The sequence below is a fragment of the Berghia stephanieae genome, chromosome 14 (assembly GCF_034508935.2).
Source record: "Berghia stephanieae isolate SIO BIC M18660-M18661 chromosome 14, UCSD_Bste_1.3, whole genome shotgun sequence".
In the NCBI taxonomy this organism is placed as follows: domain Eukaryota; kingdom Metazoa; phylum Mollusca; class Gastropoda; order Nudibranchia; family Aeolidiidae; genus Berghia; species Berghia stephanieae.
Window position 1 is genome coordinate 28620763 of NC_088373.1, and position 11851 is coordinate 28632613.

The following is an 11851-nucleotide window of genomic DNA, read 5'->3' on the forward strand; positions in this document are numbered from 1 at the left end:
ACGCAGGTGCAGTCGAGATTGTTTTTCTGACCCCCCCTGTCCACTCAGCAGTGATTGGGTAGCTGGATCTGTTAGATCTGACGGAAAGTACTTTGCGATAGACTAGCGTCCTCTCCAAAGGATAGCAAGCAATTACTATTTTCAGTTTCACGCTATAGAAAGCAGGATAAATTCCGTCCGTCTCCATGGGCTTAATGGTTCTGAAGGACTCTTTTGTTTGAGTGTGCAAATTCTGCTCCGTCTGTGTGGAATGCCCTTTCAGCAGACACCAGACGCAGTAACTCATCGTCCATCTTTGAGTGCAGAGTACTTCCTTTCAGTTTTTCTGTGAGTCATTTTATTGATTGACAAAATCGCACTTTTGTTGTGAGTGTGGCTTTGTATAAGTGCTTTCGAGCACCTTTGGTTGAAAGGGGCGCGAAAGAAATGACGCAATATTGTTACTATTATTATTATTATTATTATTATTATCATTCTTCTTCTTCTTCTTCTTCTTCTTCCTCTTCTTCTTCTTCTTCTTCTTCTTCTTCTTCTTCTTCTTCTTCTTCTTCTTCTTCTTCTTCTTCTCTTCTTCTTTTTTTTTCTTATTATTTATTATTATTATTATATTATATTATTCATCATCATCATCATATATTATTATCATCATCATCATCATAACCATCATCATTATTATTATAATTATTATTATTATTATTATTATTAATATTATTATTATCATTATTATTATTATTATAATTCCTATCCTTGTAAAAGGACCTATACTCACATTATCTCACCGTACTCAGGTGTAAATGAGTACCTTGCCGTTAACAACGTTGTCTCTGTCGGAACTATAAATATGATATTAAATAACAGGCGTCATGTGTTGATATACATGTTAAGAGTTGCTGTTGGCTCTTTGAGCATGTTTAGTGGACATTTATCGCGTTATATAAATACTCGTGTTTTCCCCCATTTGATATCGACAGGTTAACTCTCTCCTTACCGATCATTTTCAGTATTTTCCCAAAAAGGCAGACTCATCCAGCAGAAAAAATGATATTTTAAAACTCAAACGAGCTGTCTACAAAACAACTTTATATTCTTATTAATTAAACAAAGATCATTCTTCAAAGTTTGTGATGTACAAAATAAATCTGAATAAGAAAAATGTAGAATTGTGTCGTAACAAATGTGACGATTTCGATGCAGGTGGTAGGGAGAGGGTTAAGATAATCTAAAAAACAAAAGGTCTTAAAAATAAGAAAGTGTAATGTAGAAGATACTAATTAAGTGAAAGGTATGACATGTTAATAGCGCTTAAATATTTCACTCACAACAATCCGCCCGCCGGATACAATGTACCATCCCACAACACTTTAGATAGTATGCGCTTGGCCAATGAGTTCACAACCATTGCCATCCAGAAGTATAACGGACCAACACACAAACTGTGTGTAACCATGAACTTTTATAGTCTGGTTAATACAGTTTAGTGAGAACAACTCACAAACGCGGATGGCAAAAACAATAACAAAGGCCTGAGTGACGTCATCTGCATACTATCTATATGTAGCCTTATACGTTTATAGTCTGATTGATACAATTTAGTGAGAACTACTCATAAAATGGCTGGCTAAAAACAATAAAAAGGAGTTGAGTGAGGGCATTCTTGTTCTATCTATTTCAAACATAGAGTATTTATATTTATTTGAACGCTGGCTTTTGGCGTAATAGTAATATTAAAACACCATGCACGATAGAGCGCCGCCATTAGACAGAAGCGAGTTTTCGCACTGATACTGACACAATTTTGATTTTCAATTTCAAAATGGAGCTAGCCTAGATACTCGTGTCTTATTTCTCTTCCTTTCATGTTCAAACCTAAAATTGTTTTGCAAAGCAAACGTTCACTGCGGGACCGCGTCCCACCATTGTGAAGAATATAAGTAGTCCTTCAGAGCCATTAAGCCCATGGAGCCGGAGTTTATCCCGGTTTCTATAACGTGAAATTGCTTGCAACCCTTTGGATAGGACGCCAGTCTATCGCAAAGCACTTGCCTCGAGATCTAAAAGACTCAGCTACCCAATCACTGCTGGGAAGGCGGGAGGAAGGGGGATTGGGGGGGGGGGGTCAGAAAAATGAATCTCGACAGCACCGGAGATCGATCTCGGATTCCTTTGTATGTGAAGCGAGTGCTCTACCAACTGAGCTATCGAGACCCCCTATTGTGAGAGAATATAATAGGCATTAAGTCATCTCAGCTATAGGGTAACTTCTGCCTTGTAATAGTAGCACGTTTAACAGGTCATCGGGAGGTCTCAGGTTCGATTCCCAGTCGAGGCAAACTGATTTCTTCGTGTATTTTTATTTTTCCTTTGTCCATCACTGTTTCTTACGGACATTTTCAATTTTTCATCTGGCCGCGGCAACTCTGACCCTCGTGAACTTACAGCATGATACAAGGACCATAGCAATAATTGGATTCAATAGTCTGATGTCACGTCCGCCCAGCAACGATCAGCTTGTTTCTCAACAAAGAAAATCGGTACCTTTTTTTCTTCATGCTGGCTAGAACTTTTTCACATATCATGTGATCAGAATGTATAAAAGTCAAAACATGATCAGATTTATAATGTTTTTCTCCTCTGGATACACTTTTATGCTCGTGGGAGAAGACATATTTTCTCTGTCATTGTCAAAGTGAATATGAAAATAAACTCTCTCTCCCCGTCTCTCTCTCTCTCTCTCTCTCTCTCTCTCTCTCTCTCTCTCTGTGTGTGTGTGTGTGTGTCTTCAAAATGTTGATACTGATAACGGTGATGATGATGATGATAACGATATTGATAATGATGATGATGATTATGATTATGGTGATGATGATGATGATGATGATGATGATAATGAAGACGACGACGACGACGAGATGATGATGATGATGATGGTATTCAATCTCAAATTAGAATAAAGCATTTCCCTGTCTTCAGTGTGTTGAGAGCAAGGAGTTTACCCATTCGTTTGATTCTATGGTTGGGAGAAAACAACAAACGGTTAGATGTCGATACATTCATAGCATGACGTCAGCATGGAGAGATGTGTCATGTTAAAGCCAACTGCTGTGTACCTAAAGCTATTTTTGTGACATGACACGTCGCCATAGTATTTATTTAATCCATCTTTTATCATTTCAAATCGGGGTCACCGATAACTCAATTCTGTCAGTGAAAGCGAATAAAATTAAGCTGTTGGAAGTATTGAAAAATAAAAAGAGATTAAAACAGGTGTCTTTTCTTTTAAATGAACAAAATACCTAAAATGTACTCAACATTTCGGACTCAAAATCTTTCTTCAGCCCAAAACGTAATCAATTTACTTCTCAGACATGTCCTCCATTGACAGACCTATATATATATATATATATATATATATATATATATATATATATATATATATATATATATATATATTATATGTGTATACCAAGATATATCCTATATCAAGTATTGGTACGTTATCTTCGTCTGGTAGTGTATTTTACCTAAACGCATAGCACCAATAAACAGTTCAAATAAATTATGTGTAGATGAATAATTAGAAGAAAAAAAAAATCTAAATAGCTACATCAGAAGATCAGAAGACAATGAAAGCAGAGAACATACTCGTACATCATCATAGTAAACAGTTTGGCAAAGGCGTGGTGTGTGTTGAGTGATTTGAAGTGTTTCAATAACAATGACGTACACATCTACTCAAATTGGATGACATCATATCCTTTGTTTTGGGTAATGAGACAATTTCTCACACACCAGTGAGACAATATAACTTGGAGTGTCTCAAGTCTCAAGTGACAATGTCACCAGAGGAATTACATACCATGAACGTTCTTTGATAATGATGCTATGCGATTAGTTTAAAAACAAACAAACACACACACACACACACAACCACAAGCTGGAAAAACTTACCAGCACACAACGCTAGACTATGTGTAACTAGCAACTGGAGACTAAAATGATGGAGACATGAAATTGAGGGGCTCCTTCCGTATGTGGGTGTTCAATGTCACGTTGGTCAACATGGCATCTGTGTATTATTGAGGGTGTGTTTAAATAAAATACACACCATTCCTTCCCACTATAGATAGAAGGCTGCCTCTATTCTCACCCCCCCCCCCCCCCCCGCCGATTGGATTACCGAAAAAAACGTCGCCGGCTTTTTGCGATTTGGATTTGATTGATTTTTTTTTTAATTGTGCAACTTGCGACAAGAAACTTAACAAATTACTGCATTACAACCTTTGGATTAAACATACAACAATTGTGGACTACTATTATGAAGACAAGCATCCGGGGGGTGAGAATAGTCACTTCGTAGATAGAATGCGCTTGGCCAAGGAGTTCACAACATTGCCATCCGGAAGTATAACGGACCAACACACAAACTCTGTGTAACCATGAACTTTTATAGTCTGGTTAATACAGTTTAGTGAGAACAACTCACAAACGCGGATGGCAAAAACAATAACAAAGGCCTGAGTGACGTCATCTGCATACTATTTATAGATAGTATGCGCTTGGCTAAGAAGCTCATAACATTGCCATCCGGAAATATAACGGACCAACACACAAAACTGTGTGTATCCATGAACGTTTATAGTCAGGTTAATACAGTTCAGTGAGCATTACTCATAAACGCGGATGGCAAAAAAACAATAACAAACACATGAGTGACGTCATCTTCGAACTATCTATATCAATCGTACACATACACACAAAGTAAATAGTCTGAGAGAATAATTTAGTGAGAAGAAATCACATCATAAAATAGAGAAAACTGCGAAAAACCCGTGCCAAATTTCAATGGGAACGATCTATATTCATGTTTTCGCCCAACCGAGTCATCAATCACATGATTTGTTGATGTCCAACGATTGGATATTTCTTAACAAATGTAAACACGATGCTTTTTTTTTTTATTATTATGAAAGTTGTAAACATATCCGTGTGTCAAGCTGAACAAAATGACCAATAGTGATGTGTGAGATATTTCAAAAGCTGTGAATACTTTTCACTATGTTGGTCACTTTGAGCACATTTTGCAATGTGACCAATGACCTCGAGAACATGGAAAGGGAAAAGAGATCATGCCCATTATGAACGTGATGTGCGAGGAAATGTTTACCGACTTGACTCGACCGGAAGCTTTGTCAGCCATTAAAACCCCGATTGCCACTTCAGAAGCTTCGCGTCTAGATAGTATGCGCTTGGCTAAGAAGCTTACAACATTGACATCCGGAGGTATAACGGACCGGCACACAAAACTATGTGTAACCTTGAACCTTTATAGTCTGGTTAATACAGTTTAGTGAGAATTACTCATAAACGCGGATGGCAAAAAGCAATAACAAAGACCTGAGTGACGTCAACTTCATACTATATATTATAATATTAAGACAGTTTAAAGAGAACCACTCACAAAAATGGCTCGCTAAAAATAAAAACAATAACAAATAGTTGAGTGACATCAATTTCGTTCCCTCTATAATCAACTGTACGGTACGCTGACAAAACATCCTGTTCTCATTTTGGCCAAAGCAAATTAAATGTCAAGCCTCTAGAAAATGTAGACTCTAAAAAGCAGTGTTTTTTTTAAAGAACAAAATACTAAATACGGAACGTTTCGGGCTCAAAACCCTTCTCCAACTACTTACAAAACGGTTAAAACGTTAATACATCATGTTATGGTTTTTTTTGGAGGGTTTTACGGCGCTTGCAACACATTAAGGTCATATCAGCGCCAGTAAAAAGGAAGAAATGGGATAGTAAAAAGTTCTAGAATTCAGCACCCTGGTATAATACCGAAATGAAATTGAATGGATTAGCCAGGAGGCGGGCAGAAAGAAAATGGCTCAAGTCCAGAGATGCTGTCGATAAGAAGCGGTACATCGCGGCTAGAAATGATGCAAAAGCCGTCAATTTCAGGGCCAAAAAGAAATTCTATGAAGACAGCCTCAAAAACGTGGGACGTTCGAGACAATTCTTTGCCTTGACCAAGGAACTGCTGGACAACAGACGCAATCAGCTCTCCCATCTTTAATCGATCGTGCAGATCTACCAACTCGCTTTGGTCAATATTTTAAAGAAAAAACGGATACCATCAGGAAAGAACTCTCGTCTGAATCGATCCATACAACATTTGACACGTTTCATGGTGATTCATTAACACATTTTTCAAAGATTACTGAAGCTGACTTATGTGATTGCATTATGTCGTCTCCAACTAAAAGTTGTGATTTAGACCCCTTAAATACTGCCATTTAAAAAAATGCATTGATGTAATTTTAACACCATTTACATGTATTGTTAATAATTCGTTGCAGTCAGGTGCTGTACCAGACATTTACAAAGTTGCTCATGTCAAACCCCTTTTGAAAAAACCTGATCTCGATAAAGAGAACTTAAAAAACTATCGCCCTGTCTCTAATCTTCCTTTTCTCTCTAAGATCTTAGAAAAGCTTGTTTTGAAACAATTACTGTCTCATCTTAAAAATAATTGTCTTGAAGAAAAATTCCAGTCTGCTTATAGGCAACATCATTCGACGGAAACCGCACTTGTTAGGGTTGTTAATGATCTCCTCTCTGTTATAGACAATGGTTCATGTTCTTTGCTGAATTTGCTTGACCTATCGTCTGCTTTTGATACTATTGATCACAATCTTCTTCTCAAACGTCTTGAAATTACTTATGGCGTGTCTGGTGCAGCGCTTGATTGGTTTAGGTCATATTTGTTTAATCGTAAACAGATTATTACGGTGGATGAATATAGATCGGAGGAAATCTTTCTTGATTGTGGGGTTCCCCAGGGTTCAGTACTTAGACCCGTTCTTTTTGTTTTGTACGTTGGCCCTCTGTCTAAAATCATCAGAAGTTTTGGTCTGTCTTACCATCAATACGCTGATGATACGCAATTGTACTGCGTTTCCAATACGAGAAATTTACAAGAAGTATCAGCCAATAGTAAAAATTGTATCCAAAGTGTTAAGAAATGGATGAATGAGAACAGACTTAAACTGAATGATGATAAGACGGAGGTGCTGTATGTGGGGAACAGGAAGTGGAAAAGTGAAACAGATTTGAAGTTGGGGGATGCCTCTATTCAAATTGTTGACAAAGTGAAAAACCTTGGCACATTCTTAGACTCTGGACTGTCGATGGAGCATCAGGTTAATAATTTGGTTAGATCTCTCTTTTTCCAACTAAAAAAGATTGCTTCCATTAGACGGTTCATATCTGAGGAGGTGACCAAGCACCTGGTTGTGTCCCTCGTACTATCGAAATTGGATTATTGTAATGCTCTGTTGTTTGGCGTTTCGCAATACAATCTGAAACGTCTTCAGATTGTCCAAAACAGCGCTGCCAGACTAGTATTCATGAAGCGTAGGTGCGACTCTGCCGGACCTCTACTTCATGACCTGCATTGGCTGCCTGTTGGGAAAAGAATTAAATTCAAAGCTTGTGTTTTAGTGTATCGTTGTCTTGAAGGTACTGCCCCTTCCTACCTTTCAGAACTAATTGAAAGATATTCAAAACCCCGCCCCTTACGTTCGGCCAGTGATTCCACAAAACTAGTTGTCCCTCGAATTCGGAAAAATGCTGGAATGAGATCCTTTTCTCATTTCGGACCCTCTATTTGGAACGCCTTACCGCAGAGCATTCATGAAAAAGAATCTTTGTCTATTTTTAAACGTTCGCTTAAAACATATTTGTTTCGATTTTAGTAGATGGTATGAGAAGCAAGATAGGTTTGGTTTGTGTTGTGTGTTGTGTTGTGTGTGTGTATGTGTGTGTGTGCTTGTGTGTGTGAATGAGTATGTTTCAGCCAAAGTAATTTGTAATTTAAGCGCTTAGAGTCTGGTGTCTCGGAGTTATAGCGCTATATAAGTTTTCAGCATTATTATTATTTATTATTAATTAAAGTACCCAAGAAAAGGTAAGACAAAGGGGAATTTGTTTAAATAGGAAACAGATGTAGATTCCAAGAGCACACCATCAAAGTACTTAGTTTGAGATCACCTAAAAGTCTCATCCAGACACAAGCACAGGTCCCCACTAAGAGGAATAAACTCAAATGTTAACAAATCAAATATAACATGTAAATAAAACATAATACAGTACATAACAGAGAGATGATTTACAAGGAAAAAAATATCATCTCCCAAGGCAATAACTATACATTCGACTGTTTCCCTCTCAGCCAAGGACTCCGACCAAGGTCAGGACAAAACCAAGCAATCTCACTCCAAGACAAAGACAGAAGGCTATTGGAAAAGAGATAAGAGGGGATAGAAGACACAGCAAGTACCTCCCTGCCCACTATGGGAAGTAGGAACCCCACCCAGATACATCATGTTAAATCCAGATAGAAAACGTAACGTTTTAACTATTTTTATTATTAGCTGAAGAAGGGTTTTGAGCTCCAGATATTCTGTGTTTAGTATTTTTAAAGTTATTGTACATAATTTTGTCCAGAAAAAAACTTTCGTACACTTATAAAATAAAATCAAAATGAAACTTTTAAGGGAAAAAACCCCCAACTTTATCAGAACATTACAGAGAGATGATTTACAAGGAAACAAGCATATCCTTAAATCTGTTTCCCTCTCAGATAAGGACTCCAGCATGGATAGATTGGACTACTATGTAACTTCATTTTAAAACATGACAGAAAACAACCTGGAAAAGAGGGTAGAAGACACAGCGCGAGTTTATTTGTTTGTTTTTAGGCTTTTACAACGCTTTCCACACATTTAGGTCATTTCAGGAGCCAGTAAAAGAAAGAAATGGGATATTTTAAAACAAAAGTTAAAGATTCTTTTGTTTGTTTGTTTGTTGCTTTAGGTCTCTTCCAACACAATTGAGGTTATATGAGAGACCGCTGAAACAAAAAAACAAGCAATCTAACAAAAATAGTACAAATGTAAATCAAAATCATAACCTAAAGATATCATAAGCTAAATTATAAATAACCAAGAACAAACAGGCAGAAGATTTACAGAAAAAAAATATCCCCTGTCAAAAATACAATCACAAACCAAAGAAGCAGGATAGGCTAGTAAAGAGAAGAAGAAACGACATCACTATCGGATCGTACACCCATGCGAACATCATAGGTATATGATTCAAGGGTGATGCTCCCATCCAACCACCTGCAAAGTTAAAGATCTACAATTGAAAGCACACAAGAATAAGTAAGACAAAGGGAGGGTTTCAAATAGGGAACATATGTTGATACTTAGAGCACATCATCTGTGTACTTAGTTTGAGAGCCCCCAAAAGTTTCATCCAGAAACAAGCACATGTTCCGACAAAGGGGAATGCACTCAAATGTTTACAAACTATTATATATTTAAAACCCGCCAAATATAAAATGTAACAGTACATACCAGAGAGAGAGAGAGAGCGAGCGAGAGAGAGAGAGAGAGAGAGAGAGAGAGAGAGAGAGAGAGGGAGAGAGAGAGAGAGAGAGAGAGAGAGAGGAGAGAGAGAGAAGAGAGAGAGAGAGAGAGAGAGAGAGAGGAGAGAGAGAGAAAGAGAGAGAGAGAGAGAGAGGGGAGAGAGAGAGAGAGAGAGAGGGGGGGGGGGGTCAGTTTCAGTCACCGATGGAGAAGTTGACTACTAGAAGCACAATGACTAACAAACACATCTGTGGCAGAAAAACTACAGTTTTGATACTAATAATACTTTATTTCAATACCAGGATATACATTTAATTATTTTAATTTACATTCTTTAACATCATTTCCTGAATGGCAATTAGAGATTATGTCGTGTACTTTATTACACGGATATGACAACCATCCATCTTACACATGACAAAGTCAGACATAACAGACACACAACTAAATGATAGCATTACTTAACAACAACATCAATAAAAATCCATGACCAAGAGAGCACTCAGTGTTGTTTGTTTTTGTTTTTAAGGGTCTAACGGCGCTTGCAACACATTTAAGTTATATCAGCGCCAGTATAAAGAAAGAAAATGGGATAGTAAAAAGTTCTAGAATTACAATTAAAGCAGCCAAGAGAAAGTAAGACAAAGGGGAACTGGGAACAAATAGGGATCAGATGTAGATTCCAAGAGCATACCATCAATGTACTTAGTTTGAGATCTATAAGTCTCATCCGGACACAAGCACAAAATCCAACAAAGAGGAATACACTCAAATGCTTACATTATACATAGGAAATAAAAAATATAATAATACGTACCAGAGAGATGATTTACATGGAAAAAAATATCATCTCCCAAAACAATAACTATGCATTTGACTGTTTCCCTCCCATCTAGGACTCCGGCCAGGGCCAGGACAAAACCAAGTAATCTCATTCCAAGACAAAGACAGAAAGCATGTTTAAAAACAGTTATAAGGGGATAGAAGACACAGTATGTACCCCCCTGCCCACTATGGGAGGTCAGGGACCCCACCCAGATATAGGGGGATAGAAGACACAGTATGTACCCCCCTGCCCACTATGGGAGGTCAGGATCCCCACCCAGATATAGGGGATAGAAGACACAGTATGTACCTCCCTGCCCACTATGGGAGGTCAGGATCCCCACCCAGATATAGGGGGATAGAAGACACAGTATGTACCCCCCTGCCCACTATGGGAGGTCAGGATCCCCACCCAGATATAGGGGGATAGAAGACACAGTATGTACCTCCCTGCCCACTATGGGAGGTCAGGATCCCCACCCAGATATAGGGGGATAGAAGACACAGTATGTACCTCCCTGCCCACTATGGGAGGTCAGGATCCCCACCCAGATATAGGGGGATAGAAGACACAGTATGTACCCCCTGCCCACTATGGGAGGTCAGGATCCCCACCCAGATATAGGGAGACAGTATCCCCCCCACTAGGAGCAGATCCCACCATATAGGGATAGAAACAGTAGTACCTCTCCTGCCCACTATGGGAGGTCAGGATCCCCACCCAGATATAGGGGATAGAAGACACAGTATGTACCCCCCCTGCCCACTATGGAGTCGGAGCCCACCCAGAAGGGGGTAGAAACACAGTGTCCCCTGCCCCATGGATCAGAGCCCCACCCAGATATAGGGGGATAGAAGACACAGTATGTTCCCCCCTGCCCACTATGGGAGGTCAGGAGCCCCACCCAGATATAGGGGATAGAAGACACAGTATGTACCCCCTGCCCACTATGGAGGTCAGAGCCCCACCCAGATTAGGGTAGAAGACACATATGCCCCCCTCCCCTAGGGGGTCAGAGCCCACCCGATAGGGATAAAACACAGTAGACCTCCTGCCCACAGACTCAATGGAATCCATAATAGAATATCTAATTTGGATTATTCGGGATATTGGTTATTATTATTATTATTGTTGTTGTTATTGTTTGTGTGTGGAAAGGAAAGAATAATACGCCATGTAATCGTAAAAATCACCCAGTAAAAATGGACGAACCCCCCCCCCCCCTCCAAAACAAAAAAAAAACAAAAAACCAACAATACGCACGAAAAACAAACAAACAAACAAAACTAAAACCAAACTAAACTTTAAAAAACACAAACACCCCCCCCCCCCCCTTCAGAAAAAAATCAAAAGATACAACAACAATCCCCCCCCCCTCCCCCCAAAGACACGGAACCCAAAAACAAAAACGCCCCCCCCCCCCAAAAAAAAAATCAAAATAAATAAATAAAATAAACAAACCAAGATTTACATCTAAAAGCACACGAATGTAAGGAAGGGGAAGGGGGAACAATTTCCCAGTGACGTATTTTTAAAAATAGAATTTATCCTTGGCCGACGTGTTGTGTCTAGAAAGAAAATCATATTA